This window comes from Phalacrocorax aristotelis, unplaced genomic scaffold (assembly GCF_949628215.1).
Source record: "Phalacrocorax aristotelis unplaced genomic scaffold, bGulAri2.1 scaffold_36, whole genome shotgun sequence".
Lineage (NCBI taxonomy): Eukaryota > Metazoa > Chordata > Aves > Suliformes > Phalacrocoracidae > Phalacrocorax > Phalacrocorax aristotelis.
In genome coordinates, this window is record NW_027441354.1 from 1056860 (window position 1) to 1069486 (window position 12627).

Sequence of the window (12627 nt, forward strand, 5' to 3'; positions counted from 1 at the left end):
ACTCCCCCAATTTTATTCACCCCCAAGAAGGGCACTAAACAAGGGAACCTGCTCCAACCTGCAGCTCATTACTTTAATAGTGCCATTTACAAAGGTACACGCACACCCCTCCCACACCCCCCAGAAAAGGGGGAGCTCTGCTAAAATCTAAAAGGTGGGGCAGCCCCCCAAACAGCTGCAGCCCCCCCAGCCCCTGTCCGCAGGCTGGCGGCTGCCCCACGGCAGAGCAGGAGCGTGCCAGAGGACGGTGTCACGTCTCTCTCGGGCTCCGCTCGGACATGTTCCCGCACTGGGACGGGCTCCCCGGGGTGACAAACAGCCCCGGTCCCTGGGGGCCCCGACTCTCCCCACCGGGCAGCCCTCGCGGCCGCACCTGCGGGGCACCCGCTGGAGACAGAGCCAGGAGCCTCCAGGCCGAGGGATGGCCCCTTACCTTCACCACGCTTAACGACCGGCAGGCATCTCTTGAGCATCACGAGACACTTAGACGACATCTGAAAAACAGAAATCCCAAACTATATTTCAGCACGTTAATAAAATAGCACAGAAGAAAATGGAGGAGCTCAGTCAGCATAAGGGGTAGGAAGGAAATTGAGCCGCAGCAAGATTCCAGGCAAACGGGTCACGTCAAAACACAACACATCCTTTAAAAGCTAGAGTGATTGGAACGCTTGAAAACGGTATTAAGACTAACCGATACCATTTTGAACAGATCCTTCGCGTAACACTGAACGCTCTGGCTGGTGCTGGAAAACGTCTCATCCCTTCCTTACGGCACCGCTGCGGGGAGATAACCCCGTGAGGCTGCGGGGCAAAGTTGTACCGGAACCGGAACCTCCGCTTACAGACCCACCGCAGCAGCTACAGCCCTCGCCCTGCCGCCGCACGTCTTGCTGCCTGGCTCCACGAAGCCTGAAGTGAAGCGTGTCAAACTTGAAAGAGTAACGTAAAAAATTAAGAATAAATCTCAGTAATTCACTTTGTGCTGAGAAGGCGGGCGCGTGTTTACGCGCATCCAATATGAGCGTCTAGGCTCTAAAAGCTTTCCATTTTCCTTCTGCGTTCATTCAACTCGCACAGCCGTTCACGCCCGCCATAAGATTATCTACCTCCAAAATACACAGCAGCAACGTGACTGGGGGGTTTTGGCGTGTTACGGAGTCGGGAGGGACGTCCGCCCGGCTGCCCCGCCCAAGAGATGCTGCTGAACTGCCAGGGAAACGCGCGTCGAAAGCGAGACTGAAATAAAGTACTTAAGAGCGCTCCCTCAAAATACCGGCAGGAAACACCCCCCCACAACATTCAGTCGCCCCTCATTAAATATTTACAACAAATACCTACCTGCTTAAGTACACCTAACAAATCGTACCCTACATCTGCTTGGCAGTTACAGCTGAAAGAGCGCAAGTCACGTCGTAAATCAGACGATGTTAGCTTTTTTTTAAACTTTCATTTATGACAGAAGAATCGGTGAGTGAAGAGATCCCCGATACAGTTTTACTTTTTTGGGGGGGGAAAAAAATAATACCACAACAAAAAACCACACAAATCAAATCCCCAGTGTTGCAATACACGGGGCTACCAAGAAGGACCGGCAGACCTGCTAATGCGTTCGGCTGTACCGAAGCATGGAGGGGAACCGCATTTTATGGTATCTCGACTGTTACAACTGAGAACCCAAGCACTACCAATGCCATCAACCTTTGGAGTATGTGCTGTGCTTGGATCTCCGCAAGGACCATGGATTTTTTTGTCTTTAAAAAAAAAGCAATACTTTGCAAGTCTTGTGCTGATGAGTTCTACTGACAAAGACATTGTCTCTAAGATGCACTCTGATGGCAAGTTCATAGAATGCAACCTCACTGAATAAGAAATATCTCAATTTTTCAAAATCTCTTCCTAACAAAAGTCACACTGTGGGGCTTTCAGATGGGCCAGATTATGCATCCTTTCACAACAAGAAACACACCAGCTAACCAGGATATTCTTGCAGTGGCCAGGTGCCTCTTCATCATAAGAAAAAAACCCAGAGCCAGCAATAAGTATCACACAGGTCAACACAGATCTCTTCCAGAGCACCCCCCTCATCAAAACGAACATGCCCATCGGCTCACCTGCTCTGCACAGATTCCAGCATCACACCCCGCTTCCGTCATCGCTTGTGGCACCAAACGTATCAACACACAGTAAACTACCGTTACGCTCGTGAGAAATCACCGCCCCGTGACTTCCTCATTACTACCCAGCTCACTTCTAATGCTCATACGCCATTCCAAAGACGGCCCACGTGTTACCTACAAAACTGAAGAGCTCGACGACGGACCACGGCATTCTCTGGTCTCAGATGCTGGCCGCTGCCCCACCTTCTCAGACCTCTCATAGGCGTGCGGCAGCAGCACTCCGAGCCTGCCAGCGGCACCTGCAAAAAGCCAAGCGAAAAGGCACCTCCTGAGATGCTGCCCGATGCCACAGCCTGCCCGCACCGATCCCCGTCTCGCACCCCTTTCCCTCGACAGCCTCTTGAGCATCACGAGACACTTAGAAGACATCTGAAAAACAGCAATCCCAAGCTGTATTTTGTCTTCAGTATGCTTAATGACCAGCAGGCAAACCTGAGCTGGGGGGTATCCGTTGAACATCACAAGACACCTACAAGACATCTGAAAGACACAAATCCCAAACTACATTTTAGCATATTGAAAGGATAGAACAGAAGAAAATGCCGGAATTCAGTGAGAATAAGGGGTAGGAAGTAAATTGAGCCCGAGTATTCTAGGTAAACAGGTCAGCTGCAAGTACAACACATCCTTTAAAAGCTAGTGTGATTTGAACAGATAAACGTAGTATTAAGACTAATTGATACCATTTTGAACAGATTCTTCACATAAAACTAAACACTCCTGCTGGTGTCAGAAGAAGTCCCATCCATTCCTTACAGCACCGCTGCGGTGAGATAACCCTGTGAGGCTGCAGGATAAGGGTGTACCGTAATCAGAATCCACACTTACAGATCCGCCACAACAGCGACAGCACTGTCCCTGCTGCACATCTTGCTTACTTGGTCAATAAAGCCAAAAATGAAGTGTCAAACTTTAAAGAGTAAAATAAAAAATAAAGAACAAATCTCAGTAGTTCACTCTATGCTAAAAAGGTGTGCGTGTGTTTATACACATTCAATAAAAATACCTAAGCTATAAAAACATACCATTTTCCTTTTGCAATAATTTAACTTGCACAGTTGTTAATGCACACCATTAGATTACCTACCTCTAAAATAGCAGTAATTTGACTAGGGGGCTTTTGCGTGTTATGGAGTCGGGAGGGACGTCCGCCCAGCTGCCCTGCCCAAGAGGTGCTGCTGAACTGCCAGGGAAACGCACCATTGAAAGCGAGACTGAAATAATGTACTTTACAACAGTCCCTCAAAACATCACGGGAAAAAAACCCCAAAATATTCAGTCGCCTCTCTCATTAAATACCTAACTGCTTAAATACACCTAATAAATCATACACTATAGCTATTTGGCAGTTACAGTTTAAAGAATGCAAATCAGTTTGTAAATCATCAATTTCACCTTTTTTTTAAAGCTTGATTTAGGATTTAAAAAAAAAAAATCAGTGAGATAAGAGCTCCCCCATGTGGTTTTACTTTGGCGGCGGGGGGGAATCCTTTCCGCAGTTGTACAATACGTAAGGCTACCAAAAAGGACTGGCCGATTTGCTAATGTGTTTGCTTGTACTGGAGCACACAGAGGAACATATTTTATGATACCTCGACTGTTACAACTGAGAAACAAAGACCAGCAATGCCATCACCTTTTGGAAGATGTGCTGCACTTGGGTCTTTGGAAGGAAATTGACTTTTTTTTTTCTTAAAGGGAGCGATAAGTCTTCTGATGACTGAAAGTCTTGTGATGAGTGACAAGGCTGATGACGACTACTGCAAAGTACATCATCTCTCTGAAGACTTGCTCTGATGGAAGTTTATAAAATGCAACTTCTTTGAATGAGAAAGATTTCCAGTCTGAAAAATCACTTTCCAACTGAACCAAAAACTGCACGCTGTAGGTTAAGGAAGAAGCACGCTACTGAAGCAGTAACTCACCAAAACCACATCAGGACGCACCGTCACTAGTTACAAGGCTGCTAATGCTTCTTGGGAAAGCCTGGAAAACAACACGCTGAAGCGACGCCGATTTGTCGTATCTTGTCCACATCTCCTCTTTGACCTTGATTACTTTTTAGACGCTAGTATCTCAGTAAGGTTTTTGAGTCCTACCATAAGGTATTTAAAGAACTTATTGAATGAAAAAGCATAAAGCTTTTATCATGACGTCGTAGTTTAACCTGGCAGGCAGCTAAACACCACAAAGCCGCTCGCTCACCCCCTCCACCCCTAGTGGGATGGGGGAGATGATCTGAAGGGCAAAAGTAAGGAAACTTGTGGGTTAAGAACACTTTAATAATTGAAATAATAATAATAAATTTTAAATGAAAAGGAAAACAAGGGGGGAGGGGGGCAGAGGGGGAAACAGGACAAAAGCCAGGAAAAACAAGCGATGCAACCGCTCACCACCTGCCAACCGACACCCAGCCTGTCCCCGAGCAGCAATTGCTCCTCCCCAGCCAGCTCCCCATGGTTTACATACTGAGCACGATGCCATGTGGCATGGAACATCCCTTTGGCCAGTTGGAGTCAGCTGTCTTGGCTGTGCCCCCTCCCAGCTTCTTGTGCACCTGGCAGAGCATGGGCAGCTGAAAAGTCCTTAACTAGTGTAAGCATTACTTAGCAACAACTAAAACATCAGCGTTATCAACATCATCCTCATACTAAATCCAAAATACAGCAGTGTACCAGCTACTAGAAAGAACATTAACCCTATCCCAGCCGAAACCAGGACACGTGAAAACAAAGTCTGTTTCTTCTAAACATCTGAACTCTTACTACAGTTTCTTTCCTCTTTTAGTACAAAATTATTTTCACAGTATCATTTAGTAGTAAGCACACAGAAACAGACGACTGTAGAAGTCACATCCTAGCTCAAATGGAATCCAATACGTGGCGTCAGTAGCGAGGCTTGCTAAAGCCTTAAGGCCACAAACTGGGAACTTTCACGTGGATATGCTGACCACACACTGACCGTTTACTTAGCTACGTGAAGGAAGGCCCCGGAACCAGTGCGAACCAGACAAGGTAGCCACAACCTTCAGCAGAAGCTGCATCCATTGAGATAAGAAAAGGGATGTCCTGCCTGGAGACAGAGAAAGGATCCAATCAGGAACAAGGAGACCCCAGACCCAAATATCGCTATTGGACCGAACCATCGGGTGAGGGGAGGGGAACTTAGATTGTAAGGGTATAATTGCCCAGAGGTTCCTTTTTTCCGGGTCCCTCTCCAGGGCCACCCACCTCAAGCTGCTCTTCACTGCTGTATCACTCAAAAAACTTGCCTGGCACACATCGTGTTGAGACCGTGCTTCAGGGAAACCCAGGGTCGAGCCCGAGAGGAGAAAAAGTGCCCAAGAGGGAGTGTGTGTGAGCAAGGAGTCGAAAAGGGGTACCCGTCAGCTCAGTGGAGCTGCCTGCTGCAAAGGGACTCCGGCCCCAGCAGGTAAGTCTCAGGTGGCATCTGTCCGACTCCCTGAATGGCATGTGAATGCTCAGGCTGCAGCTTCTCTTTTAACATGATTATGCTTTCAGGAGGAGAAAACAAATGGAGGGAAGCAAGCTTTGCACAGGCATAACATGCTCCAGAACAGACCTTTTTAGTCTTTGTGTTAAAATATTTCATAGAAAAACTACAGAAAGAGAGTTGGTACATTCTTTATGTTAACTTTAAAGTCCATACTACAAATACCTTAGGGAAAACACAGGCACACGTCGCATACGTACCTTGTACTGCAGACCACTATGGATTCTTTCCATCTGTCTCGTACTTCCATGGCAGAAAAAGGGTGACTATAGTGAAATGGTGGCAGCTGACGTTCTGCTGAGAGAGGAAAAATCCCTTTAGCGTGAAGCTGGGTAGGAATCTAAAGCTTCCCTTTTTTTGTGAAGGCTTGTTAAGACTACAACTGAGTGGAAGAAAAAGTATTTTGCATCATCTTTGCTGCAGTTGTTGATACAGGCCACCAGAGCTTTTGCATTTTTTTAAAATGACCGTGCCTTTTTTTGACTCCTTGGCAGATTTATTTTCACTAGAACTCACTTCCATAGATGCACACAGGTGAGAGGCAGGGAGATCTCCATACGTTGTCTCGAGCCTAAGTATAGCCTAGATTTCCTCACCCTATGTGCCCCAAGGTGAATGTTTTTCTTAAAGTGCACAGCAACCCATCTGTCCTTGTGAACTGCCTCCTTACAAAAAAGGAATGATTTTTTTCAGGCCATTTCATCAAACAACTGCAGTTGTGCCACCAAGCCTGCTTGGGGTCCTTCCTAGCTTTTGACTGGCCTCACATTTAACAGGCACGCGCTCTGCTACATCTCCGATCAGCAAAAACAGGGCGCGCTCTCACACTCGGAGCGCAACCCAGCGGATGTCCGCGCGCACCTCGCTGTTTTGCTGAGGAGCCACTGAGCACCCCTGCGGGCACAGCTGCACGCACAAGACCAGTTTTACCTACATGGAGTTATTGATTTCGATGACGGTAGTTTCTGAAGCTTTAAACCGGCAGCTCTGTCTTGACACTTTGCCACAGCAGAAATGATCCGTAACTAGAACTCTACAAAAATGCAGTAACAGAAGTGGCAAACCCACGGCAGCCACAGCTTCAGGAACATTTAGACCAGGAACGAGGGAGAAAAATAAAACAGCTTCATCACATGCGCAGGAAAGCAGCAGAGAAAAGTCAGCATTCATAGCCGTTATGGAAAGCAGGCATTTGCCTTCCATTCCTAAACATATTTTAGGGCTAAATATTGCAACGTTACTATGGCAACATTGAGAGTAGGGAACAAAAGCCCTGCCACTGGACATGCCATTGACTGATGCTATTTGTGTAGCAGGACACACAGACAGAGGGACATGTTTTGCCACACACAGCCCTGAATCTCCTGAAAATTTATGTTTACCAAAAATAGCCATTTGGAACATATTGCCAAACATTTGGCCATAAGGCTTTGACTTCTTTGATGCACAAATTTTTGAGAATTTGCTATTTGCTTCCTGTTGTTGTTGTTGTTCTTCCTTCAGAAATTCTACTTGTAGCCAAGTTATTCAATACTGGTTCAAGCATTTATCTTCCTGGCATTACCAGCGTATTTACACAGGCAAGTAACTTAGCTGCTCTTCTGAAATCATCCAAACGAAAATTACAGCCATGTAAGAGGAGTGAAAGGTAAGAAAAGGACATGTCGGGCAGCATTAGAGGTCTGCAGGCTACTACTAGTTAACATCGCACTCTTTAAGAAAAAAAAAAGACAAAAAACCTAACCAAACAAAAACAAACAAAAACCACAACCCCACAAAAAACCAAACCAAACCATGATCTTGTATCTTTTGTTTCTTTTGGAGCTCGCCCTGTCTCAGCATATTGTCTTACCAGAGCACGAAGTGCAGATGACCTGTATCCCGACGACATTTGCATGCAACGAATACATGTTCAGAAATAGTCCAGATCTGTAAGACGGGTGTAATTTTTACGGTTTTAATAACCATAACTCAATTCTATTGGCTGACACATTTGTGAGGAGACTAATTAACTTTTAAACGTAGCATCTCCTTGGGGAAAAAAAAGGTGTTAAAGACTGAAAAAAAATTGTGAGTCAGAGCTCCCAACCATGATGGAGCAGTGGGGAAATTAGTGAAAGTGAAGACAAACAGCAGCTACATTAAGTGAAATTTGGCTTTAATTCTAATCATGTACTTCAGAGACTTTCCAAGTCTGCAGCTGAATCCTATGAATAACTAGCCCCTTCTTTGAAGAGCAAACTTTTTTCTACATGAAAGTCCTAGACTGAAGGCTCCACGGAACAGAATGGGGACTGAGCCACAGGACAACATGCCATCAACACTCTAATGAAAAACAAACAAAAATCAACTAAAAGTCAAGTTTAAACACCAGTTTCCGTCATATTTATTTCTCATTTTCTAGCACCTAGATGCCAGTAACTATACTGATGCCACATATTACTAAAAATTTAGTTATGCATATAAAAATAAAAGGCTATTTCCAACTTACCCATAAAATTAGTATGAACAAACAGAAGAGAAACACTTGACCCTAAAGAAGGTAACAGGCAGCTCTTAATTCATCACAGACGAAAGTTCATTCTTTTACCTGAAAGGAAAACATTTCTAACAACCAAGGGACTAACTCAGGAACGAGGCAGGTTCTGTCGACTGCAATTTTTCATCAGCTTTTCTGCACTGGCAGCAAATTTGCCTTTTCTCTGCATTTGATGTGGACTACCTGTAGCATCCTTGAACTCACAAATGTTTCTCCCCGCTCCCCCAGCCCCGTACGTGCTATCACCTGAGCAGCAAGTGGAATCAGCCGTGCAGGATTTTCTTCACGATACAGATACACTCCTTTCCCTCGACAGCCTCCCACCCTGCCTACGCCACTTCCAGGTGCCGCGTTCAGCTCGCCCGCCATCCGTAACACCCGAACGACACGCGTTGCTTATAACTTCACCAGCAACACAACACCAGAAAAGAGCTGCTACTTCAGCCCACCAATCACCACTCGCCTTGCTCGACTTGCCTCCTTTGCTCATTGCTACGCTACTTCAAAACCAAAACAAAAGACAAACGCAAGGAGCAATGGAGTCACAGAGGCATCGGTCACATCTTCCCTCTATATACACCACGCACCGACTCACCCGCTTACATCGGTCCCCTCAGTTCCCCTCCGTCGCCCTGCACGACTCGTCCCTCGGCATCTCCAAAACCAATACGAAACAAGTCGCCTGGTTGCACAGCAGTACCTTAACTGTTCCTGAACACCGACTATAACCTGCCATTAAAAACAAACATATGACATCAAACATGAAGCCCTACGCACGTACAAGCTTGAACACCCTGCAGAGGTAATCTGCTCAGCTGAACTCTAGCTGCCTCTCCCAGATAGCCACGGTCACGGCCTCCGAGCCCACAAAACGTCACGGTGATTACGGTCCTTGCCTGCTGAGGAGGGCCACTCCATCCGAGATGACGGTACCACCTTTCCCCCAACAGCCTTAGCACAGCAACAGATGAACCCTAAGCTCTCATCGCTGTGCCACCTACCCGACTCTACACGGCCAGCAAGGCGGCTCCGAGCCAAACTCACAAAACGCACACACCAACGCTATGAGAAACACTACAAACCGCGCGCCTCCAAGACGAGAGAACGCTCTCGGCAAACACAGAGACAACTGGACGGAAGAGCTCGTCCAGCAACAAGACCTGCAGAACCCTGACAGGGATGCAAGGAGGCCCTAACGAGATCCAAAATGATTAGAAGAGCGTCAGGGCCCGTGACAAGAAGTTCCTCTCAAAACTGAGAGGGAGGAGGCACAAGAAGCCCAGCTACAAGACCTAAGAACGTAAGGATGCAGGGAAGAAATCACGCTCCCTGAAAACAGACAGCGACAGAGCAGAGCTGTTCACGCATCTGGGAACGACGCCGCAGACGACAACTGCCCAGAAACTCCTCAAACATCAGAGCGATCCACGCTTTAAACTGTAACGCAAAAAGAAGCACCCGATGGGCGCCGGCCCCACAATTAGAACCTTGCCAGCCCCTAGGGATAGCGCTGTGCTCCTGAGAGCAAAGAGAACAAAGTCACCAGCCCCATGCGCCCCCTCACTGCGACCCAGCTCGCCTGAAATGCTCCTCAAATAGCCTTCGGTCGCATCTTCCCTTTAATCCCGCACACGGACCCGCTGCCTTAGTGTGCTCTACTCAGCTCTGCTCCATCACCCTGCACAGCTCCATCTTCATCCTCTGCAAGAACAGCATGATAGAACAAGTCACCTGGACGCGCAGCAACAGCTTAACCGTGACGCGGGTCTAGCTCCCGCGTAGGAACACCATCGAGAGCCCCGCTGCAGCCGGCCGTTAAAACAACTACATTAAAACGAAACAGGAAGCCCTGCGTGCATACAGGCTTCGATGCCTTTGGGACGCAATCTGCCCGGCGCTCTAGCTGCCTCTCCCAGGCAGCTGCCGTCATCCCCCCGGCACCCACAAAAAAACGGGACACAAGTCACCGTCTTCGCCCGCCGCTGAGGGCTACTCAAGCCGAAACGACGGGACAGCCTTTGCCCCAAGACCCTCGGTCAGATTAACAGACGCACCGTAGACTCTCTTCTCTAGGCCCCCTACCCCTGACCCTACACCCCCAGCAGGGCGGCTCCAAGCCAAGCGCGCACAGGCACAGACCGACGCTACGCGCAGCGCGCTGCAAGGACGAGAGAACGCTCCTGGCAAGAGCGTCGACTGGATGGAGAAAAACCCGGCCAGCAAGTAGACCAGGGGATGCCGACAGCGACGCGAGGACGCCCGCAGGCGGTGCCAGAAAACGACGAGAGCTCCGGTGGCCCGTGACAAGAACTTACTCCCAAAAGGAGAGGACGGATGCGCAAGCAGCACGGCTTCAAGACCTAAGCGCGTAAGGATGCCAGCAAGAAGCGCCAGTCCCTAAAATCCGATGGCTACGGAGCAGAGCTGCTCGCGCAGCTGGGAACGACAACACACGAGACCACCGTCCAAAAGCCGCCAAAGGCGCCAGACCGATCCGCCACGCTTGAGGCTTGCGACGCAAAAAATGAACCGCCTGACCAGCGCCGTGCCCGCAAACAGGGCCGTGCCAGGCCCGCGCAACGGTGCCCGAGGCACGCGCCTTGCTCCTTGAGGGCAAGGAGAGCAATCGAGACCCGAGGAAGGGTGAAGGCACGGGGGCCGCGCACGCCACACGACACCGCACGCAGCCGGGAGCCGCCCTGCCCGGCACGCGTCGCTGCCCCATTGAAAAGGAACCCGCTCCATTTCCCCGCTCCAAGGGGACCGCTTCCCGGACGGCCCTCTCCCCTGCGCCGCCTATAAAACCCCTTCCTGCCACGGCGACCCTCGCACCCCTCCCTCCCACAGCCCCTTCCCCGCCACCGTTGCCTCAACTTAGCTTTCAGGGTGGGGGGGGGGGGGGGCAGGAGTCTCGGCCCACCCGTCCTTCAGAAGGGCAAGCGCACGCAGTCAGCCCGCTGCAGCGGTCCTCCAGTTGCCAGGTGCCTTTTCACTTTTCATCATCTGAAAAAACAAAGAAAAACAAAAAACACCACAGACCCCACACGTCTCCATGAACTGCCTCAGACAGAGGCCCTCAGCAGGGAGCGCGCGGCACGGGCGCACGGACACAGAGGGAACAGGAGCCTGCACTGCTGGGACCATGTTCTGCATATCCCAGCCCTTCCCCTGAACATAAGGGAACATACCTGCTGTCACTGATACGGGAGCACAGCTCGTCGGACACGTCAGGAAAAAGGCAATAGGGGAATCACAGAAAAAGCTTACGCACCTGGTAAAACAAGAGACAGGCCCCGGCCGGAGACTGTCGCGAGCCCAGAGGACACACGTCCTCTTCTCCAGCAAGCGCCAGGGAAGACGGCGACCCAAGCCTGCGCTGGGAACAAGGGACCGGTCACCGCCTCCGGGTAACAGCGACCGCGACGCCCAGACGGACGGCGACGGGACGGAGGCACAAACTGAGTCAGGGAACAGAGCACGGAAGCAGCACGGAGCAGCGGCGGCCCCGGCGTTCCGGAGCGCACCTTTAACGGCCCCTAACACACCTCACGTGTCCCGAGGTGAGCCTCGCCCGCCGCTCAGCCCCGCGCAGCGCGATGCGGGGGCCCGGACAGGCTGCGCCACGGCTCTCGTGACCGTGTCACGGCCTCGCGCCGGCCGCCGAGGGACCAGACCAGAACGGGCCTCACCGACACCCAAAACAGAGCCTTCCCCCAGCACCCCTCAACCCCAGCCCTGCTTGCGCCTTCGCCCCTTGCCAGAGCATCACCCCCGCTCTGTGCCCGCAGATCTGCCCCTCGGAAGGAGCCTTCCCCCTGCACCACGCGTCCCCAGCCCTGCTTGCGCCTTCGCCCCTTGCCAGAGCGTCACCCCCACTCTGTGCCTGCAGATCTGCCCCTCGGAAGGAGCCTTCCCCCAGCCCCATGCATCCCCAGCCTCCCTCTGGGCAGGACTCGCCCTCCAGAGCTCCTCCGGGGTGGGCTCCAGCTGCCCCTCCTTCCCTGCTGCGCAGGGCGCGGGACATCTCCTCTGCAGGACCTGTGCAGAGACCCTGTCTGTCCCCTCTGTCGCTCCCACTGGCGCACACGCTGCTCCCCTCCTCACCTCCTTTGCCTGGCGCTCGGTTCCCAGACCGGAGGCCACCGTCCCCCCGCTCCCGGGGGAGGCAAGCCCCGGCGATGAGGCCTGAACGGGAACACCCTCCCTCCAGAGGGCTGTCACAGCGAGACCTCGGACGTGCCAAGGGCAGCCGGCGAAGCCGTGCGAGGATCACCCGCTGTAGCGCAGGGGCGTCAGTGCTGCGCACCCACACGCCGTCCCGAGCAGCGCCTCTTGGCCCCTTCTGCCCCCCTGCTGCAATGGCGGGCGCAACACGTGTGCTCCTCTCCGGCATCA